Source organism: Dermacentor variabilis, chromosome 1, assembly GCF_050947875.1.
Source record: "Dermacentor variabilis isolate Ectoservices chromosome 1, ASM5094787v1, whole genome shotgun sequence".
Lineage (NCBI taxonomy): Eukaryota > Metazoa > Arthropoda > Arachnida > Ixodida > Ixodidae > Dermacentor > Dermacentor variabilis.
Window position 1 is genome coordinate 290,762,526 of NC_134568.1, and position 25,853 is coordinate 290,788,378.

General features: G+C 47.2%; 1 protein-coding gene and 1 long non-coding RNA gene across 5 annotated transcripts in view; one reads left to right on the forward strand and one right to left on the reverse strand.

Annotated features, from left to right (window-relative positions):
* Positions 1-25,853, forward strand: part of LOC142567368 (uncharacterized) — a 996,706-nt gene that overhangs the window by 39,759 nt on the left and 931,094 nt on the right. The gene's annotated exons all lie outside the window — the stretch shown is intronic.
* LOC142567182 (uncharacterized) lies at positions 493-25,195 on the reverse strand. The gene is made up of 3 exons (XR_012825179.1): positions 24,391-25,195; positions 21,961-22,017; positions 493-571 (listed from the first exon to the last, which is right to left on the reverse strand). It is a non-coding gene; the product is annotated as an uncharacterized LOC142567182 (long non-coding RNA).

Below are 25,853 nucleotides of genomic sequence, written 5' to 3' on the forward strand. Positions count from 1 at the left end.
CTTTCAGTCAGCAAACTTGCACAGCGCGGTATTGCTGGCAGCTGCAATAGTGGCCGGTGTGGGCATGCCGACCGTATTTGGGCATTTGACTCTCAAACGAACGCCGTGCGGCCAATTCGGATGTTCGTGCCTGTCAATGGTGATGACTGGACGCTGCGCACTATACCTTTACTTATGCTTGGACCATGCACCCCGCTGTTCACGTTTCATTTGACGCTGATAGTTCACTATTAAAAATAGCAATAGTGGTGATAAATTTCCTAATGGCTCACATTTTATGCTAACCTTAGAAACAGATGGCCTTCGTAATTACATATTTTTCTTGTTTGCTAGCTATATCACTTTGCAAAATGCTGACAATCATCATGTATGATGCAGAATTTAAATCTTACTGGGAAAATCTGAAATGGTCGCCGAACTGTCTCAGCCATTTAGAATGAAGTAACTTATCCGTGCTGGAATTAACTCCCATTGTTCGCAGGTTTATCATTAAAAAAAATTTATTTCAAGATATGCAGAAATCGTTTTTTAATACAGAGGTGCCTCCAAAGTCCAGGTGCATAGCAGAGTCCTGTAAAGAAAAGGAATAGTGAAGCATAAGCAACATGGTATAATAACACAACATGAAGTGGCGCCTGAAACCAGCAAAAAAGAAAAAAAAAAGAAAAAAGAGAAAAAGAAAAGTACACTGCTGAGAGTTAGTGGGGCTTCACTAGTCCAGGTGAAACCAAATTAGGAAGGCCCAGTACGCTTAAACAAAGACTCTCTCACCAGAACTGGAATTGGCCTCCCTGGTACAGTATTTAGCCACTACCTCCCTCATGACCCTTATATATATATATATATATATATATACACACACAAATACTAATTAAAAAAAATAAATGGAGCTGCCAGGCCATGTATGCATGGGCTGGATAACTGGTGGACTATTAGAGTTGCAGAATGGGTGCCAAAGAAGAGAAGCACAGTCGAGGACGGCAGAAAACTAGGTGGGACGATGAAATTAGGGAATTTGCAGGAGCAAGTTGGAATTCTGGAAAAGTTGACCATTCTGGAAAAAGGTCATTAAGAAAGTTCATAACCAAGCAAACGAGCACAGTGAAAGATGAGAGCAAAGCAGAGGGCAGCGGGAAATGAAAAACGGGGATACCAAAGAGAGCGCGAAGAGGAAGGCGCAGGAGGAGGGTGCAGCGGAACTATGAGGCAGAAAGTGGCGGAGAAGGGTATAGCGAGAACGTGAGAGGTGTAGTGCCGCTCACGAGAAGCTTTGCGGTAACGATGGCTACGAGATGGTACCAGGTAGCGCGCATCGTTTGTATGGAAACAAAGCGCAGCATGAGTGGACGTTTGTCTGCGGCAGCTGCTATGAATTGCGCCTGCGCGTCACGATTAGTGAGGCAGTCGCGCCACACTTCATTCCATTTGCAACGTGCCGCACGAGACAGATTGTCCGCACCAGCCAATATATCGTGAAATGAAAACACGTATACAGCTGCGCTCAAATTTCACATTAGGGGGCATTGTAATCGTTGCAGAATTTTTTTTACATTTGCTCAATACTTTCCACCACAGGTAACACACTTTTGTAATCTTTGGAACCAGTCATCAAACCAGACTTTCCATGTTTCATCAGGGAACTGAGGACACTCATCATCCCAAGCTCTCAGAAGGTCTTCCTCATAGGAAAACATTTTTTCTTTCAGCCTGTTCTATAAGTAAGGAGATAATGCTAAGTCATACAGAAAGAGACCTGGGCTGTACGGAGGATTTTCCACTAGCTCCAACCTAGTAATTGCCAAATAATCTACGCAATCTTTGGGGCAGTGTGCAGGTGCATTGTCAGATGTCAGTTGTCTAGCCTTGAGTGTGGACTGATGTTTTTGACTGCTTAATCAACTCTGGGCAGACATTTTTCAGGGTACGATTTTCCTGTGACGGTATTCTGTGTGTCTAGCTAGCACTACACATTCAACAACACTGTTGACATTAAGAAAAAAAAAAAGTGCCTCCATTCTTCAGAGATATTGACTTTTGCAATGATGCAAGTATGGCTTCATCTTCAAAAGCTCTTTGTTCTAGGCAGGTCAAAATGTTGCAGCTAGGTTTCGCCGTCTGTAATTATGTTTCGACATATGTCTTACCATCTGCTCATTCTTTCAAGGCATGAGGTATTTACAGACTTCTGACTTGGTGTGCATGCAAAACAATAAATTGCCGGCACAGGCCTGTCTGTCTCGAGCACCTTCCGCACAGCGATGTTCTGCTCTGAGACAGATGAAGCTGAATTTCCTGACCCTTGAAGCTCCTTCCTCGTTGAAATTTCCCCACCAGATGTCCAGATGCTGTCAACTGGGGGAGATCGCGACTCATTTTTTACTTCAACAAAATCCTTATGACAGCAAAATTCTTCCACATATTGGAACTGAGCCTTCTTTTTCAGCGCATGCCTTTGTTTCAGCATGAGAAAATATTAACCAACACAATGTGGAAAATGTGGCTTACACAATTACACTGTTTTGCCTTTGAGACTAAAAGAAAAATAATAACATTTTCTATGCTTTCATAATTTTTGTACTATCTTTTACACAACCTTGTTAATGGACACTAAAATTAACTCAATTGTCTGTTAAAGCCCACAATGCAAAGAAATGATGGCAAACGTAGCTTTTCTAACAAGAGGCTAGAAGATGTCTTTCTTTGGCAATTTTTGATGTGTTGTTACAGTGAGTTTCTCTGCATGGAACTTTTTTCTGTGCTTCCTTTGCAATATGCTAAATGCATAGCAATGTGTATTTAGTGTGCCTTACGTACTGTTATTTTAAATTTTGGTGGCAAAATATGAAAAAAATCACAAAACTAAGAAATCAGACAGTTCTTGCTTGTGAATTAAAAATAGTCTTCTCTGATTTTGTTCAAATTGTGCCAGAATTATCTCCTGTCATCAGTTATCCACCACTATATGCAAGAAAAAGTTGCATTGTTTTGTCCCGAGTAGAAAAGAAAGAAATCATGAATAGTGATGTCCCTGATTTTTAAAAATCACCTTTGGCAGATAGCTCAAATCTAGTCCTTGAGTTGGATTACATGAAGAAGCATACACGGACATGCACAATAAAAAATGCACTATGCACTAATTACCGAAATTTACCTAATTAGTTTTTGAATTCATAAGTTTATGGTAAATATAGAAATTTACTAATCACAGCCAGTGAGTTTGCAAGGCATATCCATTAGGAACAAATTTTCAGGTTGACATCGTTTTGCGATATTAATTCCCAAAGCGGGCAGTGGTGATCCAGGTTAATTTCTTGTTTCAATGCAGGAAGTGATGTTTTGTTTAAAATAAATATAAGTGGACCAACATAGCATTTTGACTATAAGCAATGCCTCCTTTACTAGATGCCTGCCGCGTCGCTAGTCTTCCCATTGGAGCGGAGGTTCCCGTAGTTCAGGGTAGTCGCGGAGAGACGACGCTGGCAGCCGACCCACTTCCTGTTGCGGAGGAAGTGACGATTACTAGGCTGGCGCGCGCTCGACCAATGGCTTGACCACGGCCGCTCAAATGTTTCCATTGGGCGGCCGTGGGATTGACGAGAGATCGCGGGTCCTGCCTCCGGGATCGCAACAGATGCCGCGAAAATCTCGGAGGCAGGGCTACGTAATTTTTTGCAGCGGCCACTGCAGCTAGCGCTCGCAGCCGACCCGGGTTACCCGGGTAAACCCGGGTGGGGAAGAGTAAAGAGGAGAGGGGCAGGAACCAGCTTCTTGGCTCACGCGGCAGGCATCTAGTAAAGAAGGCATTGCTATAAGTTAGACAACATATTCTCGAGACCGCTGCCATCCTCAAGATTCCTTCCAATTTGATATGCCTTGCAAACTCACCAGCTATCATTCTAAATTGCAAGAAGTGCCATAAATTAATCATTAAGAACCACATTAGTGCAATTTCGTTAATTAGTCAATTACACGTTTTCATTTCTTGTGGAAGGAATGTCCGCCTCTCCAAGCAATCCAGTTCAACGATTACACTTTTGCTATCTGTCATAGACGATGAAAAAAAAAGTGCATGGTCTTAAAAAAAAAAAAAAAAAACCTTGTATAGGCCGCGGTGTTCGGCGCCCCATGGCCCGTGTTCTGGAATGTCCAGCTGTGCAAGCGTCGGGATAAATGAAGGGTTCCGTTTGTGTATTGTAGTAAGCAACCTCAAGTGCTACAGAGGGAACACGGCTGATGTTTAAAGAAATACAACGGCGTGACTAGCTCAAACTACGGTGACGGATTGACTTGCCGTGGTAGCCCAGTACACGGCTACTGGCTATAGCGATGCACTTGCGGAGCTCGAAGTCGAGGGTTCGATTTCGGCCGCGGCGGACGCATTACAGTAAGCGCGGAACACACACACACAAAAAAAAAGATGGAAAAAGAAAAGATACGTTCATGTACCGTGCATTGGGTGCACGTTAAAGAAACCTGGGTGTTCAAAATTAATCCGGAGCCCCTACTATAGCACTACGGCGTGCATCATAATTGCGGCTTGCTGTGAATTGAAAGGTGGCCTCCCAGTTGAAAGTGTTTCTGGGAATTCAGTGGCTTTAACTGGGACCAACTAGTTCCAGTTGGAAACCAACGGATCCCAGTTACAGGCCAACTAGCTGGTCCCATCTAGATATCAACTGGGAAACAAGGGGTTCCAGTTACAATTAAGGCAACTGGCAACAACTGATTCCAGCTGGGATCCTACTGGAACCATGACCAGTTTTACTGGAAGCAACTGGACCCATTAGGGATTCAAGTGGAACCTTTAACCAGCTGTACTGGAAGAAAGTGGTTCCAACTGAAACCTTGACCAGTTTCGGTTTTATCCGACGTCAGATATGAATCAGCGAATCATGAAGGATCCTGTCGCGCAAATGCGCAGCACATTAGTGCGTACGCTTGCTTCAGCTTCAGCGCGCTTAACGCGCGAAAGCTGTCCCCCAATCTTAACACGCGTGTCATGACGTAGACACAGGCGGAACACAGCTGATTCAACAGCGCAATTTTTGTTGTTGCACTGATGCTACTGACGCCGTTGTCTAACAACGCGCTTGTCTGATTGATACTCTTGTGGAAACAGTGTTTACAGCGCAGCGATTGCTTTGTCCGTGAGAAAGAATAAAATGTGCTGCGCGGTGACCTAATAGCTAGAGCTGCCGAAACTAGATATAACTATAAGTATAGGCCCCCTACAGGGAGCCTATACAGTAACTTTAGCCTATACGTACGCACACACCGCAACGGTGTCAATGATCTCATTCGATATTTAACCAAGCTCCCACGCGCCGAGGCGTGAGAAACAGATCAGTAAGGGCCTAGGTACAAGTAGACTTTCCTGATCTTGGAAAATGACTTGGAATGTATGTTTTTAGTGTTATAATCGCAGAACACCACCACAATATGAAAGTATATATACTTCCGGACATTTCATTTTTACCTGGCGTCAGAGAGGGTTGTGTGACGACAAATGCGGAGTCCATGCGTCTCACGTTAGCCTGTGTTATTAGAGGTTTGAAGAAACGTTTTGCTACTATTAGCCGCATCTTTCTCTTTAAAATATCTTAAATATATATCCCGCTTTTTTTTTTTTTGCACCGCTGCAAGTTGCCTTTTTAGTGAATGCATCAAGCAACAGCCACTTCATAACGTGACGATGCCACGCCACTAAATATACACGAAGCGCAACAACGCGTCTAGAGGACCTGCGCAACCTCAAGCCATTAATTTTTCATGCGTCATCCATCATTGCCTTTGCATCGCGCTAAGGCATGCGCGATGCAAGTATAGTACACGACTTCTTTAAAATTTGTGGCTGGTTGTTTGGTTGATACAATCTTCGTCGCCTCAAAGCAACGGCGAGGCTATAAGAATCGCCGCAGTAGAAGGCTGTAGATTATATTATACTCAGTGGCGTAGCTAGGTCGTCTGGCACCCGGGGCCCATAGGTCTTCTGTCACCCCCCCCCCCCCCCGCCGTGTGTAGTCGAGAAAGGCGAGGATATCAACAATTTCCGTGTGTCTTAAGACGTATATGACACCCCCCCCCATTGGCCCCTTGCACCCGGGGCCCACGCCTCCCCCCCCCCCCCCCATGTTGCTACGCCACTGATTATACTACCTGTCCTACATTACGTTTACTTAGATCTAAGTACTCGGGCGTCTTTGAACTTGCCTCCGTTGGTACATGTACCGCGGCAAGGTGTTCAACACGCGACATCGCGTTCAGCAGGAGAATGTAGGCCGTATCCACTTGGCTGCCGTAATTAGAACTAGTCATGCGTCTGCTTCCCCCCCCCCCCAAATCACCTGTCCCTTCTATAGCACCTGAGTTTGCTTATTTGTTCATGGCACAAACGGACGCCGTCATTAAACCTGACGCTTGCGCAGCACGGCATTCTAGAAAACAGGCTTCAGGGCGCCAAACACCGCAGCCCACACATCAGTTTCCATTGCTGTCTTTTCTAGTCAGAACAAAATAATGCAACATATTTTGCGTATAACAGACAATCGATGACAGAAGGTAATCCTGGAGAAATTTGAGCGAGATTGGACATCGTTGTTTTCGCGCTTGCGCGCAAATTTTCGACGCTTATGATTTTTCAAATTTTGCCCAAAATTGAATATCGGTACATAAGAGAGACTAAATTCACGTGGCTACGCATTCAGTTTGTAGCAAAGTATGCAAAGAGTAAGAGTCGCGGTAAAACTCGCGGTAACAACTGACAAAAAAAAAAAAAAGAACGAAAAGGCCCATTTTCTACCCTTTTGCTGAAAAGCCAAGTTCGCCATTTTTTGCTTGTGCTGTGGGCGTGCGCAAATAGATTTATTTTATTGCCGCTAACTAAGTTGTGTAAAAGAGTTAAAGAAAGTATGAAGGCATAGAAAAATGCACATTTTCTTTTTCTTATAAACTGCACGATGTTTAGAATTCGAGAATATTTTTCCAGCTATTTTCAGTTAAAGGGCCCCTCATCAGGTCAGGTCATTTTTAGCTGTAAGCACCGCGCATGCAATGCGCGATAACGATCGTGTCTGCTAGGTATTACATCGCTACGCGTCTTGGAAAGAACTGAAATTTCAAACCGAACGCCGTTCGCCATGCTCCACGCGGGCGCCGTACGTACACGGCGTACACTAAAAAGCCATTTTATGCACAAGTCTCCTGGAAGTAGTGCCATCCAGGCTTTCGTTCACAGCAATCAAACTTACATCCACGAGATACTTCAAATCGCTGATGTGTGAAAGCCACTAGACGCATGGCAACCCCATTCCTGCATCCTTCAGGCTTCGCAACAAAGCACAACACAAGAGAAACTTCGATAACGACACTATAGCGGCGTCATAATTTCCGCGAAAGACGCCGCACGCATTGGTGTGCGCCGCAAAGTACGTTGGCTTCGAGCAAGTGTCATGGCACCGATGCAACAAAACAAAAAGCCAAGAAAACCAAAGGGAGGCTTTGCGCACATGTTCGCGCGCTTATTTTTGTCGAGATATGTCCCTGCTGCACCAATAGCGACGCGAAGGCTTCATCGCCTGCCCTCACGGGAGGGCTCTGGGGAAAACATAACTGTCGCTGCCTTTAGTTTTCAGGTGGCTTAGCGGCAGGAGTATCAGCATGAGAAGCGGAGTTCAGCCAACGTTTATAGTTTCGCAATGTGACGTTGCGATAGCCCCAGTATCTCGTACCTTACGATATACGATACATTCTTTCATGTATCGTAAATACAGATACTGATACAAATCTTGCCAGACGTGTCATGATACAGTTACAAGATACCCAAGGAATATCTAATATAGTATCTAAGATACATGCATCTTCGATACTGCCGAGCATTACTGATTTGAACGCCCACGTTGCATTATCAGTATTTAGGCGGGGCGCCGCAAGGTGCCAGAGCAATTGTAAGCGACTTTAAAAATTTTATCCGTTAAGATATTCGTGGATGAAAATTCGCATTTCGTATTGACATTTTCATGAACAAAAATTCGCCAGTCCGCCGTCCTAAAGGAACGTACAGTCGCCCAAATCTTTAACTGGTGTGCGGGAGCGGCGACTTTTCCGTGCGTCAGCGCCGTTTGACGGGGCGAGGCTGGAAACAGTCTGAGGCTAAGCGCATGCGGACAAAGCGCGCTCAGCTGGGCCCATCGTCTACTAGGCTGTTTCCAGCCTCGCCGCGTCATACGGCGCTGACGCCCGGAAAAGTCGCCGCTCCCGCACACCAGTTAAAGATTTGGGCGACTGTACATTGAAGAAAGCATTATCGCATTGGCTAAATCTAATTTTTGATGCTAAAGCGTCAAATGCCCCATTGAGCGAAAAAGCCGGCGTCTGGGCCAGCGAAACGGCACCTAAATTCCCATTGGCTGCGACGCGACGTCACGAGCGCGCCTCGACGGAGCAGAGCGGGCGAATGGGAACATCTGCTGCCGCCTTAGCGCGCCAGGTGTTGCTTGAGGGCATCGCCGTGACGCCACGTCACCCTCGCTCTCGGAAGCCTGTCTTATCAGCGCGTTCCTCGTCCACGCAAGCTCTTAAGAGGGCAATACACTCTGACGTGACGCGCGCGCGCGCGCTTTCTAACTGCGCCTCGGTTATCGCTATAAAGAAATGTATGTAAAATACACAATAAATTCGAAAGGACAAACGTTAGTGGTAGTTAGTTTCGAACCTACGACCCCACGCTCACAAGTCGAGCGTCTTACCCACTGGGCATAACGAACGCCTCCTAGATAGCAGGCCTGTGCACTCTGCTTTACGACGTCATGCTATACTTGGACCGAAATTTCCACTGCCAAGCCCGGCGTGACGAAAGCGGTGATGCGTTGGCCAAGCGACTCAACGCACTCGTTTGCCCGCGAGGAGTTCATAACTCGAAGGACCGCTCGGTGGCGTTCAATTGGACATGCTTTCGCATTCACAACTCCTAAGTGCTTAGGTGTCTGGGGTTTTTTTCTTTTTTTTTCTTTTTACAGCGAAGCTAGCTGATTCGCCCGCCCGTCCGTCCGTCTGTCCGCCTGGCTGCCTGTCTGTGTCGCCTGTACGTCGAAAAATCCTCCTGCGCAACCCCGGGCCATGCGCATGTGCCAAAAAGAAAAGAGAGAAAGAGGCGCTCGATAAGCCAACACCACCATATATTATAGATAGCGCAAGGCCTGTTTACTCCGATCCATGACGTCACGCTAGCTGGACCGAAATTTCCATTGATACGGCTGGCGTGATGAAAGCGGTGACGTGAAAATCACTGTTGCCTACTGGGGAGCATCCCCATTAGATTCTATGGGCAGTCTGGCCAGGTAACATGACGTCACGGATCGGAGTGGAAAGGCCTTGTGCTATCTAGGTGGCGTTGGATTAGCTGCTCCAGTAGTGACGTCGTTGCTCTTCGTGGCAGCCGGGCGCGCGTGCAGCAGTTTCTCTCCGGCTCCCAAATGAGTAGGCCGCGCTTTATACGTACTCCTTAGGAGCAGACAGCTTTCGATCAGCAACTCCGCGAGCAGAACCGGGAACGAGCTGATGCTGTAGCACGGGCACAAGAGCAGGCTCGTGCAGCCAAGCGCAAGCAGCAACTGCGTACCGAGGATCCGGCAGCCCACCAAGCCGTCGTTTCATGAACCGTCGGGATTAACCCAATGATAAACATCGGGGCCGCACGCTTCCGCTTAGCTGGTTAACTTCTGTACGGAGTGCTTGACGGTTATTTTTTAGAGCGCAGCTCTTTGGCGTCCGTTCCTGGGTTTCGCGTCGGCGTCGTCGTCGGCCTCGTAACCAGCTCCGCCCCCCTTTCATCCCCCCAGCGCTAGCAGCGACCGACTGATACCGCTGGATGCCGCTGACGCCGCTAGAGAGTCAAGATAACGTGACTGCATAGAACACCGTCGCCGCCATGCAGAAAGAGGAGGAAAGGGTCCCCCCCCCCCCCTGTTCTTGTGTGGCGGATAGGGTGCTCTTCAGTTGCCGACGCGCCGGTTATTCGTTGTCCCTGAAACCAACTCCGCAGCTGGGGTTGACTCACTATCGGCGTCAGCGGCATCAGTCAGTCGCTGCTATCTCTTCCCTCCTCCCTTTATCGTGTTGTCCGCTTGCTGCGCGCGTTTCTGCCCCCATCGTTTGCCGCTGGGTGTACACGCCGCCCCCCTCCCCCCTCTTCCTGCGAGTCTCCGGTTGTCAAAGCGCCGGCTCGAACTTAATTCCTTTCTTCGCTCCTCCTCCAATGCAACCCCTGTGCGGTGGCAATCAGAGAGCCAGATCGGTGGCGGCGGATCTGTATATGTGCACCGCCCGAGCCGAAATTGCCGCTGCCGTTCGCCCTGTGCGGTGGCAATCAGAGAGCCAGATCGGTGGCGGCTTGACATAAAGACAAACAGCAATTTCCTAACACTTATGCGGGAGAACATCCCGTTCCTCTCGCTCGTAACGCGTCCCACGGCTGTGACAACCTCGCGAGGCACTTGTATACATCTCGTCTTTGAGAATCAAGCATTGGTGTACCAAGTCGAACATATATCAGTCTATTTCTCCGACCACAAAGCTTCCTTCATGACTGTCAAGAACTGTTAGTGGAGTCTTTGTTAAAGGAATACGTGTGAAAAATAAAAAAAAATTCTGTGATAGCGCATACATGTGTTGCTCGATTTCTTTGCCTCAATCTATCGAAAAGGTGAAACAGCTTATTTGCTGCGCTCAAATTTCGCATTAGGAAGTAACGTAATCGTCGGCAATTTTTTTGTATGTGCAGAAGTTAAAATTGATCCCCCGGCATATTGGCGACACGCAAGGGTGACGCTCATGTGCAGCCACATTGTCGCATGGAACAAGTAACCTAGCACGACCTCTATTTGCATACCAACTTGTTTATACAGCCCAAGACCGGCCCCCGGGCTAAACTGACTAAACATGTTTTTGCACGCAACTAACAATTTTACGAGAAAAATGGTTTCGAATGAGAGAAAATTGCACTCCTGCCGTGCAGTCCACCTGTAAATTGCGCAGTGCTGCGGTCCATCTAAAACACGAATGATTAAGAGAGAAAAAAAATCTAGATATCCCACGCTTTTGATAGGCAATACAGCCTCCCAGATTTTTCATATCGAGCTCGGCAAAGCACCGTCTGCTACTCTCTTCCTTCAGAAGGACACACGCCCTGCTAGAGTTATCTGCGCAGAACTGTTAAAAAAAATCCGAGGTCACCTAGGCACTTTTTATGAGTTGTGAATTCGAAAGCCTTAATTTCCAATTGAACGCTGCTCAGCGGTCCTTCGAGGTGTACGGGTTATCGAGTTTTAAGATTAAATTGGTGCGGGTTATTTTATAGCACAGTCCGTTCCTGGGCTGAGCATCGGCGAACAGCGCGAACGCGCTTGTGCCACTGCTCGCGCTTTCGTCGTCTTCTTCCACAGCTGGCTCCGATGCATGCCGCTCATAATGCCAGCGTTCGCATACTGCCCCTCCCTATGCGAAGGCGCCGACGGCACTGGCCCACAGCCAGTGCTATCGGTCTCAAATGTTTTGCCTCAATATATGGCGAGATAAAAAATTGGCCGACGATTACGCTTCTTGGTAATGCGATCTTTGAGCGCAGCTGCTGCCTTATTCAACAACAGGAAACCGCATACAGAACAGGCAGTGTCGAACGGAGGCGGTTCTGCGTTCCGGATTGGGCAGCGCACACCGCAATCCGCCACTATCGAGCCGGCGCTCCGGCGACAGTGGGTCACCTTCGCGGAGAGGCGGGGGGGGGGGGGGAATTAGCAATTGTTATTTAATGTTTCTTCTGAGGTGTGATGACGAAGCGGGTGGAGAACAGGGGTATTGAGTAGAGGCCACGCACTCATTCACTGGGCCTCTTCGATTTTCGGAGTTCTGGCAGCCCGCTGGCAGCCAGATGGCAGCGAGCTAGTTCCGGTCCTGATAGGAAGTCACGTGGGCTGGGATCCCAAGACAACCCGAAGTGTGCAAAATCGAACGCCGGGACAGCTGGCCGAATGTAAACATGCTATTAGCATGGCAGTGCCCGGCGAGGACGGCGCGCGCTCGGCGTAGTCGGCCCATTTATGCGTTGCCAGCTTCAAAATATATAATTGCATTCAGGGATACGATCACTTTCACGCGACGACTCGGCACAGGACGCGCACTGGGCCAACCCCACCTTGTGCAGCGCAACAGATGGCCTCCGACGCGTCCGCTGACAAGACGCGAAATCGTGCGTAAGTGATTGTATCCTCGAAAGCGATAGCTCGAGGATCCCTGCTCGCAGCGATCACGTCGCCCGCCGGCGACATTGATGGGCTGGCGTTGTGTCATCACTTCACTAGACATGAAAAAGCAGGATATCGGGTACGTCTTATACCCATAAAATTTCGTGCCGACCTGCTTGGGCTTTGACTTCAGAAAGTTTGTCATGGCTGATGGTGCTTCTCATTTTGACCCAAGGAGCTGGGGACGCGGCTGGCCCGTGAAAATGCACGCCGCCTGTGACCAGCGAAAAGTTTCACACGAAAAACAACATTGGTCGCGAGCATGAGAGCAATAAGCCAATGTACGCGTGCCTATTACTCAACCAGCGCATTCTTACATCAACGGCCTGCAGTTCGGACACATCGGTTTCGAGCTGCTTAAAACGTGTATCGAGCTGAGCTCAAATTTCGCATTAGGGAGTATCGTAAACGTCAGACACTTTCTTGTTGTAGAGCTCCTACGTTACGTTATTGCTGAGAAATCAAGGACACCGCATGCCACCAATGTCCTGCCGGACGAGAGACCGAGGAAGCAGCAGCGGCTACCGAGGCCGCCAGGCGCGCCTGGCAGCTAACGGACCGCGTGCCGGCTTCCGAGAGCGAGAAGGCGGCACCCGCACGCACTCGTCACGCGACTGCCTCGTCGACAACTCGTCTCGCCCCGAGGCGTAGCGTCGCCGTAGCTGCTCCGTCGGGGCGCGCTGGTGACGGCGTCGCGGCGATGCCCTCTCACTTCACGCAACACCTGGCACGCTATCGAGGCAGCAGGTGTTCGACTCGCCCGCTCTGCTCCGTCGAGGGGCGCTCGTGACGTGGCAGCCAGTGGGAATTCAGGTGCCGTTTCGCTGCTACAGACGCCGGCTTTTACAGCGAAGCGTATAAGGCGCTAGCCGATTGGTCCCTCTAGCCGCGTTTACATGAATGCGACAGTGTCGCATCGCATCGCATTTCTAGCGCATCACATTCATGTAAACAGCAGTAATGCGCTAGAAAGGCGCATCGCATTAATGCGCCAGGCGAGGGTAGATTTACGGGCGCGAGTCGACTCTCGCGGAGCATGTAAACGCAGGATCGTCGCATTAGGAATGATGGGAAGGAATTAGCCATCAACATGGCGGCGGTCCCGGCTGCCCGCTTCGAATTGATTTTGGCGTTGCTTTTGTAAAATGCACTTCGTTCGCAGGAAATGATTGCGTAAACGGCTTTCGCTTAGTCTCAGGCCGCTTCGACGACAGAGTATTATGGATACCCTTGTGGCGTTTTCGAGATCGCTTCTCGTTTCGAACGAGTCGAAGCCTAACGAAAGAAACATTCGTGATGTCAGCGCTACCTATCGCTAGAGTCGGAAAATAGCCGCAACGACGGCATATGGCCTCTGAGATACGAAGATCTCGCTGGCCAACTAAAGCTGCAAAACACGTGCGCGGCTTTGCGTCCGCTGCACTATAGCGTATAGCGTACGCTATAAGTTGCGTACGCTAAACTAAAGCTGTCTATTTCTCGGCACTCAACCACCAACGTGCACTCGGCCTACTACCGGAAACCAGTTACACCGGAAGTCGGTTGCACTTCCCTTATACGACACCATGTGGCGCTACATTCTCGCGACAGTTAAGGCGCTACATGTAAACGGCGTCGCATGGCCTTTCCCAAATGCGCTCGGAAATGCGATGCGCCACTGTCGCATTCATGTAAACGGGGCTTCTGTCTGTCACCTGTGCGCCGAAAACTCCGGCGCAACCTCATGCGCGAAAAAAAAAACACCGAAGAGGCGCGCGATTGACTGCGCCAGTAGTGACGTCGTTGTTCTCTGTCGCAGCCGACCTCACGCGCAGCAGTCTCTCTCCGGCTCCGAAATACGACTCCGTACGCGTCATACGTACTCCTGAGGAGCAGGCAGCTTTCGATCAGCAACGCCGCGAGCAGAACCAGGAAAGAGCTCGTCTACGCCGTGCCGACGCTGCAGCCCAGGCACAAGAACAGGCTCGTGTAGCCGAGCGCAAGCAGCAACTGCGTACCGAGGATCCGGCAGCCTACCAAGCCTTCGTTTAATAAACCGTCATGATCAACCCAGTGACAGACACCGGGGCCGCACGTTTCATCTTCGCTAGTTAACCACCTGTACGGAGTGCTTGGTAGTGGTTTTTCGCTCAGTGGTCCAGTTGATTCTTTCGCATAAAAAAGACACTTTCCATTTAAATTTCCCCTCGTATTACTGGTGCCCGTGCATAAAGAAAAATAGGAAGTTATCAGAACTGCGAAGTATTCTCCTGACACAAAAAAAAAGAAACTATGTTTCTTGAACTTCGTTACAACAAAACGAAATTTAATGTACGAGATATAACAAAATAATCGTAATCCCACTTGAACTTTTCATACAAACCCATGCACATGAAATCGTTTTAACCAAGCAAGAATTTCTTTTAAATTGTTATAACGAACATTTTTTTAGTTCGAAATGGATATTTAAATATTTAAAACTTTGAAACATGAACTGTATCTTACTATCTACTTCATTCACCATTATTTTCGTCCTTCGTCATTGGCTATGACAGCGCAGCGAATTATAAGAATGAAAAATGGATAGTTACAAATTACGACCACTACTAATGTTCTCGGCAATTGCTCGGCTTACCAGGGTTTCTTGAACGTGCCTGCCGGAGCGCTGCTAGCTTCCTATTATTAGTGCTTGCATATATGCTCTCTATCGATCCAGTGAAACGCCCGTAAGCGCTGGCGTAAAGAAATTGTCGTTTGTTGTTTGTAAGAGTCCGTTTGCATACTGCGACGAGCTTTGTACGAAATCGGAAGCTTGCTGCGCTCTGTAATAAGGCCCGTAACGCTACTTCAGCGCGCTCGACGACAATAGAATGGATTGTAACGTTGATATTTGCATTAGAGAAAGCAGTCACGTCGAAGTGGTCACTAACAGCACCTCCTCGCCTTTTTTCCCCGCCTGGCGGCCAATGTCGACTATGAGGACGGAAAGTTGTTATAACGAAATAATGGGCATTACTTCGTTATAACCATTGCTGGCATATAATGCAATATATGCCCAATGGGGTGCACAATTGTAAACGTCGATATAAGACGGCTTTGCGGCCCACGGAACCGCTACACGGCCACGCAGGCGATGAAATTTGAATGAAACAACCAAAGAATCTTCGACGTGCGCAACACGTGACTTGGCACGTGACGCGACCAGCCTTGGATACCATTTCTTTACTTGGTGTAGAAATGTGTAGCTCCGCCCACCTATACATAGCCATTTTTTGTAGCTGTAGTGTAGCATGAAAACCACTTTCTACACTATGGTTTCCATGAGTGTAGTGTTACGATCGGCCAGCGGCGGTAGTGACCTTCTAGCCTCTCCTGCGCCACTGCGACGAATCGCTTTGTGAAGCTAACAATGCGTCTCCTCGGATGCGGCTATTCAAAAGGCGCAACGTGACCGGGACGGAGACAAAGAAACGCAAAGCACATCACAAGCGCTGACAGTAATCAAATTTGCACAGGCCAAGGCTGGATCAGTGCGAAAAGTTTCAGAGATCTGCGGCGACAGCAAGGCGATACACGTTTGTCTGATCGAGTGTTTGTTGGTTCACTGTCGCCGTCACGGACGATGGGAGCAACAAACTCCTGGAAAAGGGTGTTGTACGGCGTTTCATCACGGACTCCGCTAACCGCCACGGTTGTTTGACAGACGCTCCAGCTAACTGCTGGGTCATCCCAGGAACTAAGGCGCTCCAGCTTGAGTCAAGCATGACAATCCCGGTCTACGAAGCTCCCCTCCATTCTGTGTGTTCAGTGAACAAAGGTGCGCGAGTGATTGTGTGAACCCTCGCTCTCAACGCGTGCCCTTCGACGACTTTGGACGCTCCGATTGGACAAAGTTGGGCCGGCAGATTTCCCTGACCTAGAGATCTAGGGAGGACAGAGGGGGTTTAAGCGGTCTTTTTTCGGCTCCTCGGTGTGCTTCAATTCAGGCATATTAGACTGATGAGGCGTAACGTTCTCCAGTCAACGGTTAGCACGCTAAGGCTAGGCCCAGCTGCAGCTGCCTGCGCGGTGCGCCGCACAGTAGCAGTGAATTCACCACTCTTTCACGCTACCGCATGTCCAAGGTATATGTAAACTGGTAGCGAAGCTTTCATAGAAGCCCACATGTCAAGGAAATGGCGGCTCGTTGCAACCGTTGCCATCTACGTATCGGGGGGACAACTAACAGCAAGCAAAATAATAATAAATAAATAAATAAATAAAAACGTGCGCAGCTTCCACTAGTGGTGCAAGGCTGGAGTCAACAGCGGAGCTTGTGATCACCTAGCTTTTACGTGGCTTGCCTAAGTTTGTAGGTTTTGCGAGGTTACGCTAGGTTTTGCTAGGTTGTCTCGGCGGGCTTGACGCTGGAAGTTTTCGAGCAGTCGTGGGCCGGGATCGCTTTCTCGGCGACGTCGAGCGTTCAGGTGCCAACTCTCGCGTTCCCTGGACAGAAACTCGGGATCCTCGACTTGGCGTGGGCTCGTCTCTGCCGCAGCTTCGGCACGGTGTTCCGGATCAGCTCGGCGGCGACGCATCGCTTTTCGCTTGGCAGTACGGCGATATCTTCCTGGTAAGCCGCTTCGTCTTCGAGCGTCCGGACATTATTCGGTCTTCCCATGGCAGCAGCACGTACTCACGGATTAGAGGAGGTGAGAGGTGTGTCGCCGCGTCGGCTGTTCCGAGCTTTTACTTGCCTGTGACGTCACGACTCCGCCCTACGTCCGTGGGGTGCGAGGAGGTTACGTGTCTCGGTGCTCTCGCAAGTGGTTGCCAGTCAACGCGAGGCGGCGCACGGCTGGGCTTTTTCTGGTAACGCTCCACGGCGGAACTAAAAGCTTAAACAGCTCCGCTGTGAAAAGTGACGTCACAACCAGAAATGATAGTGACCATATAAAGTGGTCAATATCTGATGCAGCTTGGCACGGATGTTTGAATTTCTTTAGCGTCCGGCACTTCGACCGATACGCCAGCAGTTTCCTTTTGAGGATGAAACGAGCTTGCGACTCGCCTCAGCTGAAGCGCCAGCGTGTGATTAAAGTACGGGAGTGGCGCATGTCTTAATGTGAACATAATTAGGTTGTTTTTGTCGGCAATTGCTCCAGTCACTCCAGTCACATAACCGAAATCACCTGTTCAACGACGTTTGCTTATAAGCTTAATACTAATATTCTTCAATGAACTCATGTGGCCACCAATTAAAATGCACATTTGTAAACCCCACCCCTTATGTAGTACCCCCATTGAGGGGTCTTTAAGGAAATAAAAGTGAAGTAGGTTCCTTCGGAAGGTGAGGTAGAGGTTTCGAAAGCAATTTCAGTTTTAATCTAGAATAATGTAACCTATATAATTTACCAAACAAAACATATTTCAGTGGATGAAAACTACTTGGCCAGCACACAGTCGTAATGTATAGCAAGATATGCGAAACCTTTTCACAGAATTATTCGTAATTCCGTCCAACACCATGTATTCCCAACAGTTATCAGACAAAACGTCGTTTTCTATAATGTCGGGCAATGTTGCCCGACATTATAGAAAACATTCGACTTGCTAATTTTGCTGCCTGTCGGGCACTCACAGCCTGTGTTACGGATAGTGAACGAACATAGCCCAACGTTTCTTCGCGGAGCGTTCCGCATTTATCGTCACGACGGCATGCGGCAAAGATACGGCGCCCCCCACACATCTTTGCAAGGGGAAGACGCAATAGATCTCCGCAGGGTTCAAACGGGGGTCTACCCAAATTTATTAAGATTGAGCAAAATTTTCCCAACAATGTAAGGGCGTGCCTGTCCGTGGTGTAGCGACTCACCACCGTCTTTGTACCACGTCTCATGGGGATGCCAAAATAGACCGCCGAATTTAAATGCCTACTTAGTTAGGTATAATTTCACAAACACACTGGAGCAATGGGAGGCACAACTCGCCAGCTCAGATCCGAAGGTGCAGTATAGGCTCTTCTTGGTCACGTTCGGCCAGCGGCAGAAGCCAGTGGAGCCCTGGACTTGGGGCGCCACCCATCAAGCTCCTATCCCCCTTTCCCCAGTTCAATAAAGTTATTCTCTCAAAACTTGAGGTGAAACGCATGCCAGACTTTAAACAAACACGCAAGAAAAAAAGAAAACGAGAACTAGGATGAAACCGCCGCGTTGAAGTGAGCAGCGCCATTCCGCACGACATAATATCTGGTTTGCAGTCTTGTGTAGTCTTGCGCCAGAATCACTGCTTAGTAGCGGTCACCAAGAACGAATAAATAGTGAAATAAAAAAAATAACATTTCTTTAGTAAACCAAAAATATCTGAAACGGAATATTTACTCTTATGACAGTATTCTGATTAAAAAAATTCGAACATTATTTTTCACATAGGTTTTCTAGTTTCAATGTTTATCCCCCCCCCCCCCCCCACCTAGTCTCGCTTCAGCCTTGCACCATTAACTGAAATCTCTGGCGATAGGTTTTAGTTGGCTTTTAGTTCCAAGCTTCGCGACCTATTCAGATGGACCTTGGCACGCCTTTCGCACTGCCGCGCGCCTCGCTCAGCCAGGCACGCGGACGAGAAAGAGAGTGTTCAGTGGAGAAATGCGATAGTAAGCTGCTGCGTGTGCTCAGGCGCGCAGTTACGCGTACGGTCCTAGACCTTTTCATCGGGCGAGGAGGAAAGGGTGCGCGGCGAGCACGGTGTAAGAATATACCATGTGAATCCGGCGCAGCGCTGCTTGAAAGTCGCGTCTGCGAAACGGTTTCGAGATGTTTTAGATCGCACTTAGTGAAATTAACGCAATGTCTGTTCATATAAGGTCATCAGGGAAGCCTTTAGGTGCATCGGTAACTACAGTACGTGGAAATATCTCTTGGGGGCGGAAACATGCGACGTGCATTATCAGCTGCGATGTATGTGTTGTGAACTATTGCGAATATCAGTTTTAATTCAACGAAGAGAACCGGTGTCTTTGTATTGCCACCATGAAATGATAAATCTGCTGACTATCTGATCGCTTCGCGTAGGGATTAAAACGCAATATACGAGCGCATGCTCGTGTGCGGACAACCCAAGGCAATCACGAAACATCTAAGCGGCAGGTGATATCAAATATTTGTGATACACCGCCATCGTTCTCGCGCATTTCAAGTCTAGTAGGCTTGAAATCACTATATGTCTACGCTAGCCTCCTGCATGAAGCTGGTGGCGCTGCGCAACATAGCGATCACCGCGGTTGGTGAACCAGCATGACACATATATAAGCTATGTGCTTCGGCACTGCCCTTTTGCCCTGTAAAAGCCATAATATCCGAGGTGGATCGCATAAAAAGAATGCGACGGCTATTTTTGAGGGGAAAATTTCTGTAATACGTGTGAGTGCGTCGTAGAGAACGGAACGAACACAACCGAAAAAAAAAATTTAGATATCATCCTATTTCTCGAAAAAGAAAGAAAACGGGCTAACGCCGCAGTACGATCTCGCATAGTTACGCCGCACAACGTTTTTATGGATCTATAAACGTTGATGCCGCATGCTTGGACCATGCGCTATATAAACCAAGATGTCTATAATCTAGCACCTACCACTGCTTAGGATGCTCGCGCAGTTCGTAAACGGTCGCTTTGCTGGACAAGTATAGTTCACACTGTAATCTATGCTGTTATTAATAATCAAAACTATTTGATTCGAGGGTGGAAACCTCATCCACCGAACCAAGTAGTCACGCAATGTAATCTACAGCTAACATTTTCAACGCTTGTCAAAGTATAACAGCAAAGCTCCCATCGTACCAGAACAGTACCCACGTTGTTGCGATAGTCGCGTATGTTTCATTGCTGCTAAACCGCAGCTTAGAACTAGGGGATAATACTGCAATAAGGTCACATTAGTGAATGGAACTTTCATAAGTACACAATTATCTCCGAGGCTGATTGTAGGCTCAAACATGCGCGCACAAATCGCGCTGCGTGCTCCGCCCGCCTCAACGCCAGCAGAAAGTTCGGCCATACCGACTTAAACCACTTCAGTACTTCTCACAGAACCGTTTTCCACGTAGAAGACGCCACGTCATACTAAATAGACCGCACGAGCGCAAAAACAACCGCCAGAAACTACCGCCGAGCGTATACCTGCCACGCAAAACGGAGCGCTCGCCCAAGCCAGCATGCCGACTGCCCATAGATGGCGCCACTGCGTAGCAATATGGTAGAACTTCAGAATGGCTTCAGAATAGGTAGGCGTTTAGATAACTTATTTGTTCTTACTTAGTATATTGAAATATCAAAAGTAGAAAGCAGACCGTTATGTGTGGCATTTTCAGACATTACAAGAGCCTATGACAGCGTAGACCGCAACATTTTGTGGGATATTCTGGAAGGGGAAGGCTTAGGTGAAGATTGTCTACAGCTTTTCAGAGAGATTTACCAGATAAATACCGTTTGCGTTGAATGGGAAGGGATGAGGAGCGAGGAGAAAGTTCATATCAACAAGGGACTGAGGCAGGGGTGCCCTTTATCCTGACTGCTGTTTATGGTGTACATGGTGAGGATGGCGATGGTGCTAGAAGGGAGTGATATCGGCTTTAATGTCTCATACAAATGGTACAGTAGTAGAGCAGCAGCTTCCAGGTTTATTTTATGCGGACGACATTGTGTTGCTAGTTAACAAGCAAAGTGATTTGCAACGTCTGGCTAGTATCTGTGGAAATTTAGTGTTAGAAAATCAAGTGTTATGGTATTCAATGAAAACAGTGAACAGACGGTGGCGATACAGGGCCAGGAAATACCTCGGGTAACAGAATATAAATACATTGGTATATGGATAAACGAAGGCTATAGATATATGGAAACACAGAAAGAAACAATAACAATGAAGGGGAAGAAAAGTGCAGCCATAATAGAGAACTTTAGTGCATCCGGCAAGCGCGGGCGGTTTACAGGATGAGTGGGGGCGTAAACGTGAGCGGCCAGATTGGTGGCACCAGCTGGTGGTGCAAAGCTCAACCACATAAACAGAGAGCCAATTACTATATTCTTCTTAGCTGGGGTGTAAATTTTCGACAGCGACGTAATCGTGTTCACAATTACGCCGCTGCCGAAAATTTGCACCAGCAACGAAGCAGGATATAGTAGGTTACTGCAGTTTTAGTTCTGTGTTTGTCTGGTAGAGCTCTACACCACCAGGCGGCTGCACCACCCCGGCCGCCCACGTTTACGCCCCCGACCATCCGGCAATCCGCCCAAACTGCCGCCGTTTGCCGGACTAGCGGAAAAGATAAAAGTATCTAATGAAGCACAGAGCGCTATGGGGATACAATAGGGACGAGGTGCTCCGAGGTATGTGGAAAGGTGGGATGGTTCCAGGACTTACTTTTGGAACTGCGGTTGTTTGCTTTAAATCAGGGGTACAATCCACAGGACTCGATGGGAAACAAAAGTCAGTGGGTCGCCTCGCATTGGGCGCTCACGGGAAGACTAGAAACGAAGCTGTGCAGGGTGATATGGGCTGGACTAGTTTTGAAGTGAGGGAAGCTCGCAGTAAAATTGAGTATGAAGAACGGCTGAGGAATATGAAAGAAAGTAAATGGGCTGGGAGAGTGTTCAGGTATCTGTACAGGAAAAACATTGATTCACAGTGGAGGAAAAAAACTAGGAAGCTTACCAGCAAGTATGCGGCCTGTAGGGTGGGCAACACAGCAACAAAAAACGTCAAGCGCACCTATAAAGAGAGATATAAGGAATAAGCATGTGCTTGCTGCGGTGAAGCTAGGGAAACTATGGAGCATGTTTTATTAGAATGTGAAGACGTCTACCCAGCGGTCAATTTAGGCACCATTGGCCTCCTTGAAGCCCTTGGGTTCAGCGAGAGCAGTGGAAAAGTAAACATGTCCGCAATAGGGATTAGTAAGAGGCGATTGGAGGATTGGTGGAAGAAAAGTAGGGAAACGACAAAAAACGGAGACGTATAAAAGCCCAGTTCGCAATAGGGGATTAGAAAATTTGGTTGTGGGAGTTCATAGTGTTTTTTTTTCTTTTTTTAATTGTTTAACCTAGGTATTAAATTGGGCAGTGTAATAGCAAGAGCTTGGTGGCGCAACCCACCGCCTCGTTCTGAAGGGCACACTCATAACATCCATCCATCCATCCATGGTGGCGCCCACGAAAAAAACTGTCTGGCCAGAGTATTCTAAGGACCGTACTACGCGCGGCGGTCAGGCAGACCAGTGTTGCTCGACGACGTATTCGACGTAGGTACGCGGGGGTTTTGATCTGCCGCTGCGTGCCGAACCCCGCGGAAAGCGATGTACTAAGGGCGCAATTTTCGGGTATTTCTTGGAGACGAATCTAGTTCGTTATATCCATTGGCAGGCCAATTTCTGTTCATTAAAACATGGTACTAGGTACATGGAACTCTTTGGGGATTTCAAGAATTATTTCATTTACTTCGCTATATCCATTATTTCGTTATGAGGAGGTTCGAGTGTAACTGCGTGGCTATATGGCAATTTGTGACGGTGCACGATGGTTCCCCGCGGATAACAAAGGGGGTGTGCACTTGCGCCGACTACCGTCGATCTCGCCGTTACAAGGCGTTGGCAAGCCACGAGTCGACGCTCGCACGGTTATGAATATGGGAGGCTGTACATCTTCACTGCAAGACATGCCGCAACCGACGTAAAAGTGCAACAACGCTCTCGTAAGAAAAATGCCATCGGCGCGACGATTTCGCGCCAGAACAAGGGTGGAAATATACTGTAAATCAGCAGGATGGGATTGAGCAAGGACCTGCTTTTAAAGTTTTTTTTTTTTTTGCCTAAAGGAAAACGCATTCCGATTAAACTTCCTGAAACTAGTTATCACGTGTCCTTTTGTCAAATCCTCACCAGTTGGTATTTTTAGAGGGGCCATAACTTGTGGAGTATGGTGAAGTATGGGCAAAAGTCCCATATTCAAAACTCGGCATCATTTTTCTCGTACCATTTGTGTCTGTTTGCATGGAAAATACTTTTTTAGCCAATTATTCATGTTTAAGATCATTACTAATCTCGGTTATCAAAACGGCGCTTCTGCTAAAAAGCTTCATTTAAAAAAAATACACACTTCTCCCCATTCGACAATAAATGCAAAGCGCGATCTCTCTAAATTATAATACCCACGAAAAGTTTTAGCACTCAGACGATTAAGCATAACCATTATTTATTTTTTTTCTTGCGAAATTCAAATGATACTCAGGCAGACAATTATTTTTGCAATAAATATTTAGGGAATGCATTTTTTCTAAGTGTCGTAGTGTCCAATTCACGGCTGACATTTTGACGTGACCTTACATAATAGTTATTTTCGAAATTGCAGGTTTCGCTCGGTTATTAAATTTTCTTGTGGTTGGCGCATCACAGCCTCAGTTGCTTTTGCGTCATAAAACACTACATAACAAACTTCCATTTTTTTTACTGATAAATGATGTAAATGATGACATAACCTTGAAGTTTGCTTATGTTACGTCATCCGGAAACGAGTTACATTATCTGGTTCTATACTCTAACAAGTGCCATTTGAATTTCGCAAGAAAAATCTGTCGTTTGCAGCACTGCTGTGTTCTCGATGCTCCGAATAAAATGATTTATTTTGCCCTACTACCATGCCCCGAAATGACGCAGAGCTGTAATGCGTGGCTATAAAAGCAAGTTAAACCGAGCAAGCAAGCAAGGGCGTATATATATATATATATATATATATATATATATATATATATATATATATATATATATATATACCTCGGAGAGCAAGGCATGTGTCGATGAGCTCCTGAACCACACTTTGCAATTTTGTGAACACGGTTTAAATCATGGATCCGCCATTTCAAAGAGCTGGGACGTAACGCCAACGCATTTCTCTCGCATTTACGGCTAATTCGCCACTGATTTATTTTCCCCTTGATTCTATTTCAAAACTTTCACTGCTCATATAGCGTCAAATCCGTTTCATGCCAGTGGGTTCATGCAACATACGCTTGTAAGCACACTTGTAACGACACAAGACGGCGTCAACCTGCAGCACTTATAACAATGCCTAACTGTTTCCTCAAACTCACCTGAAAGTCAGTCTCGCGAATCAACAGGAGATACAGCTAGGAGAACGAAGACCGCACAGGTTGTGGCCATTAACAGGGCCGCTGATGAGGCATTCACTTTCACTCCGCACTACACAATCGTGTACTCCAGACACTACCGAAAGGCATCCCCCGATTTCCTACCAACAACCTAATCCCGCGAGCTTCTATAACAGGTCGTAAGTGGAACGTAGTCAATGGCAAATAATACTCAGTGCGCGTTGACATTGACAACACCCAATGACTGCATTTGGTATGCGTATCGTCATGTATCCTTGCATAGGCGCAGCACTCGATTTCAGTCTCACTTTAGCCACGGTAGGGTGCGCGTCTGGAACTGGAACGTCGTCTGCTACGCAAGAAGCGCCACTTCCATCCGTGTAGTTCTGGTCATAAATAGTTCTTGCTCGTTCCGCGGCTTTGGCGCATTCTGTCTGTCCTTTTAATGGTGACACATGAGAAACTCACTCCACTACGGTAGTTTATCCCCATCCTTACTTCTCCCAATCGTCACACTGTAGGTTACTGCGAATTCGTGAACGCTTCCAAGTCCAGTTTTTGATTTAACAAGTATTAAAGAGCTCTGATTCAACTAAACAAAGCATCTTTAACTGTCTAAGTTATTCGTTAGTCTGCCTCCGTCGAACCGTGGCACAGTAATGCAGGGCTTAATGTAATAGGAAAAGAAAACTTGCATAATTTATCGCTGCCCCATTACCATGCAAGAGAAGATAACACGAGTTGGTACAAATGATGACACTATGTGTGAGTTCAACTGTGAGGCACATGGTGTGGTGCTGTAATAACACAACATTAGTCTGAAGGAGAACTATAGCACACAAAAGTAAAGCCACATTGGAGGAGCACAAAACGTTGGCCACACTGAAATTAAAACTTGAAGATGTGGAAGCGAAATCAAGCGCGTGAGTCGGCGTTGAACTATTGCTTATGCATTATTATTGAGAAATAAAAAAGATGTAAGTTTCGGGTAATTTAAACATAAATAACGATGTAGTATTTTTGATTATTGTACCTAAAAGTCTGGCTACCATGCTCATTAGTGGTTACAAAATATAGGCAACACTGTCTTATTGCTCGCCATTCTTTATAATACAAAACAACTTTATAAAATTAAAAGACTACTTGTAATTTTATTTGCAAAGATAACATCAATGATATCATACGATAACTAAATAATTAATGAAGTACGTCTAAAAAGTCTGGCCACCTACTGCACATAAAAGTCTGGCCACATAAGCTTATTTGATTGAAGATTTAATGCGTCGTGTTTGCATTTTCGCATTCATTTATTCAAAATATTTAAAACTTTTGTTGTTTTCTTTGCTTGGTAATAAGTGTGAGATATCTACGCTTACCAACCGGCCTCTTCTTCGTTGTCACCAGAGGGTGCAGTTGCAACACGGTGAACGGGGTTAGAAACATTT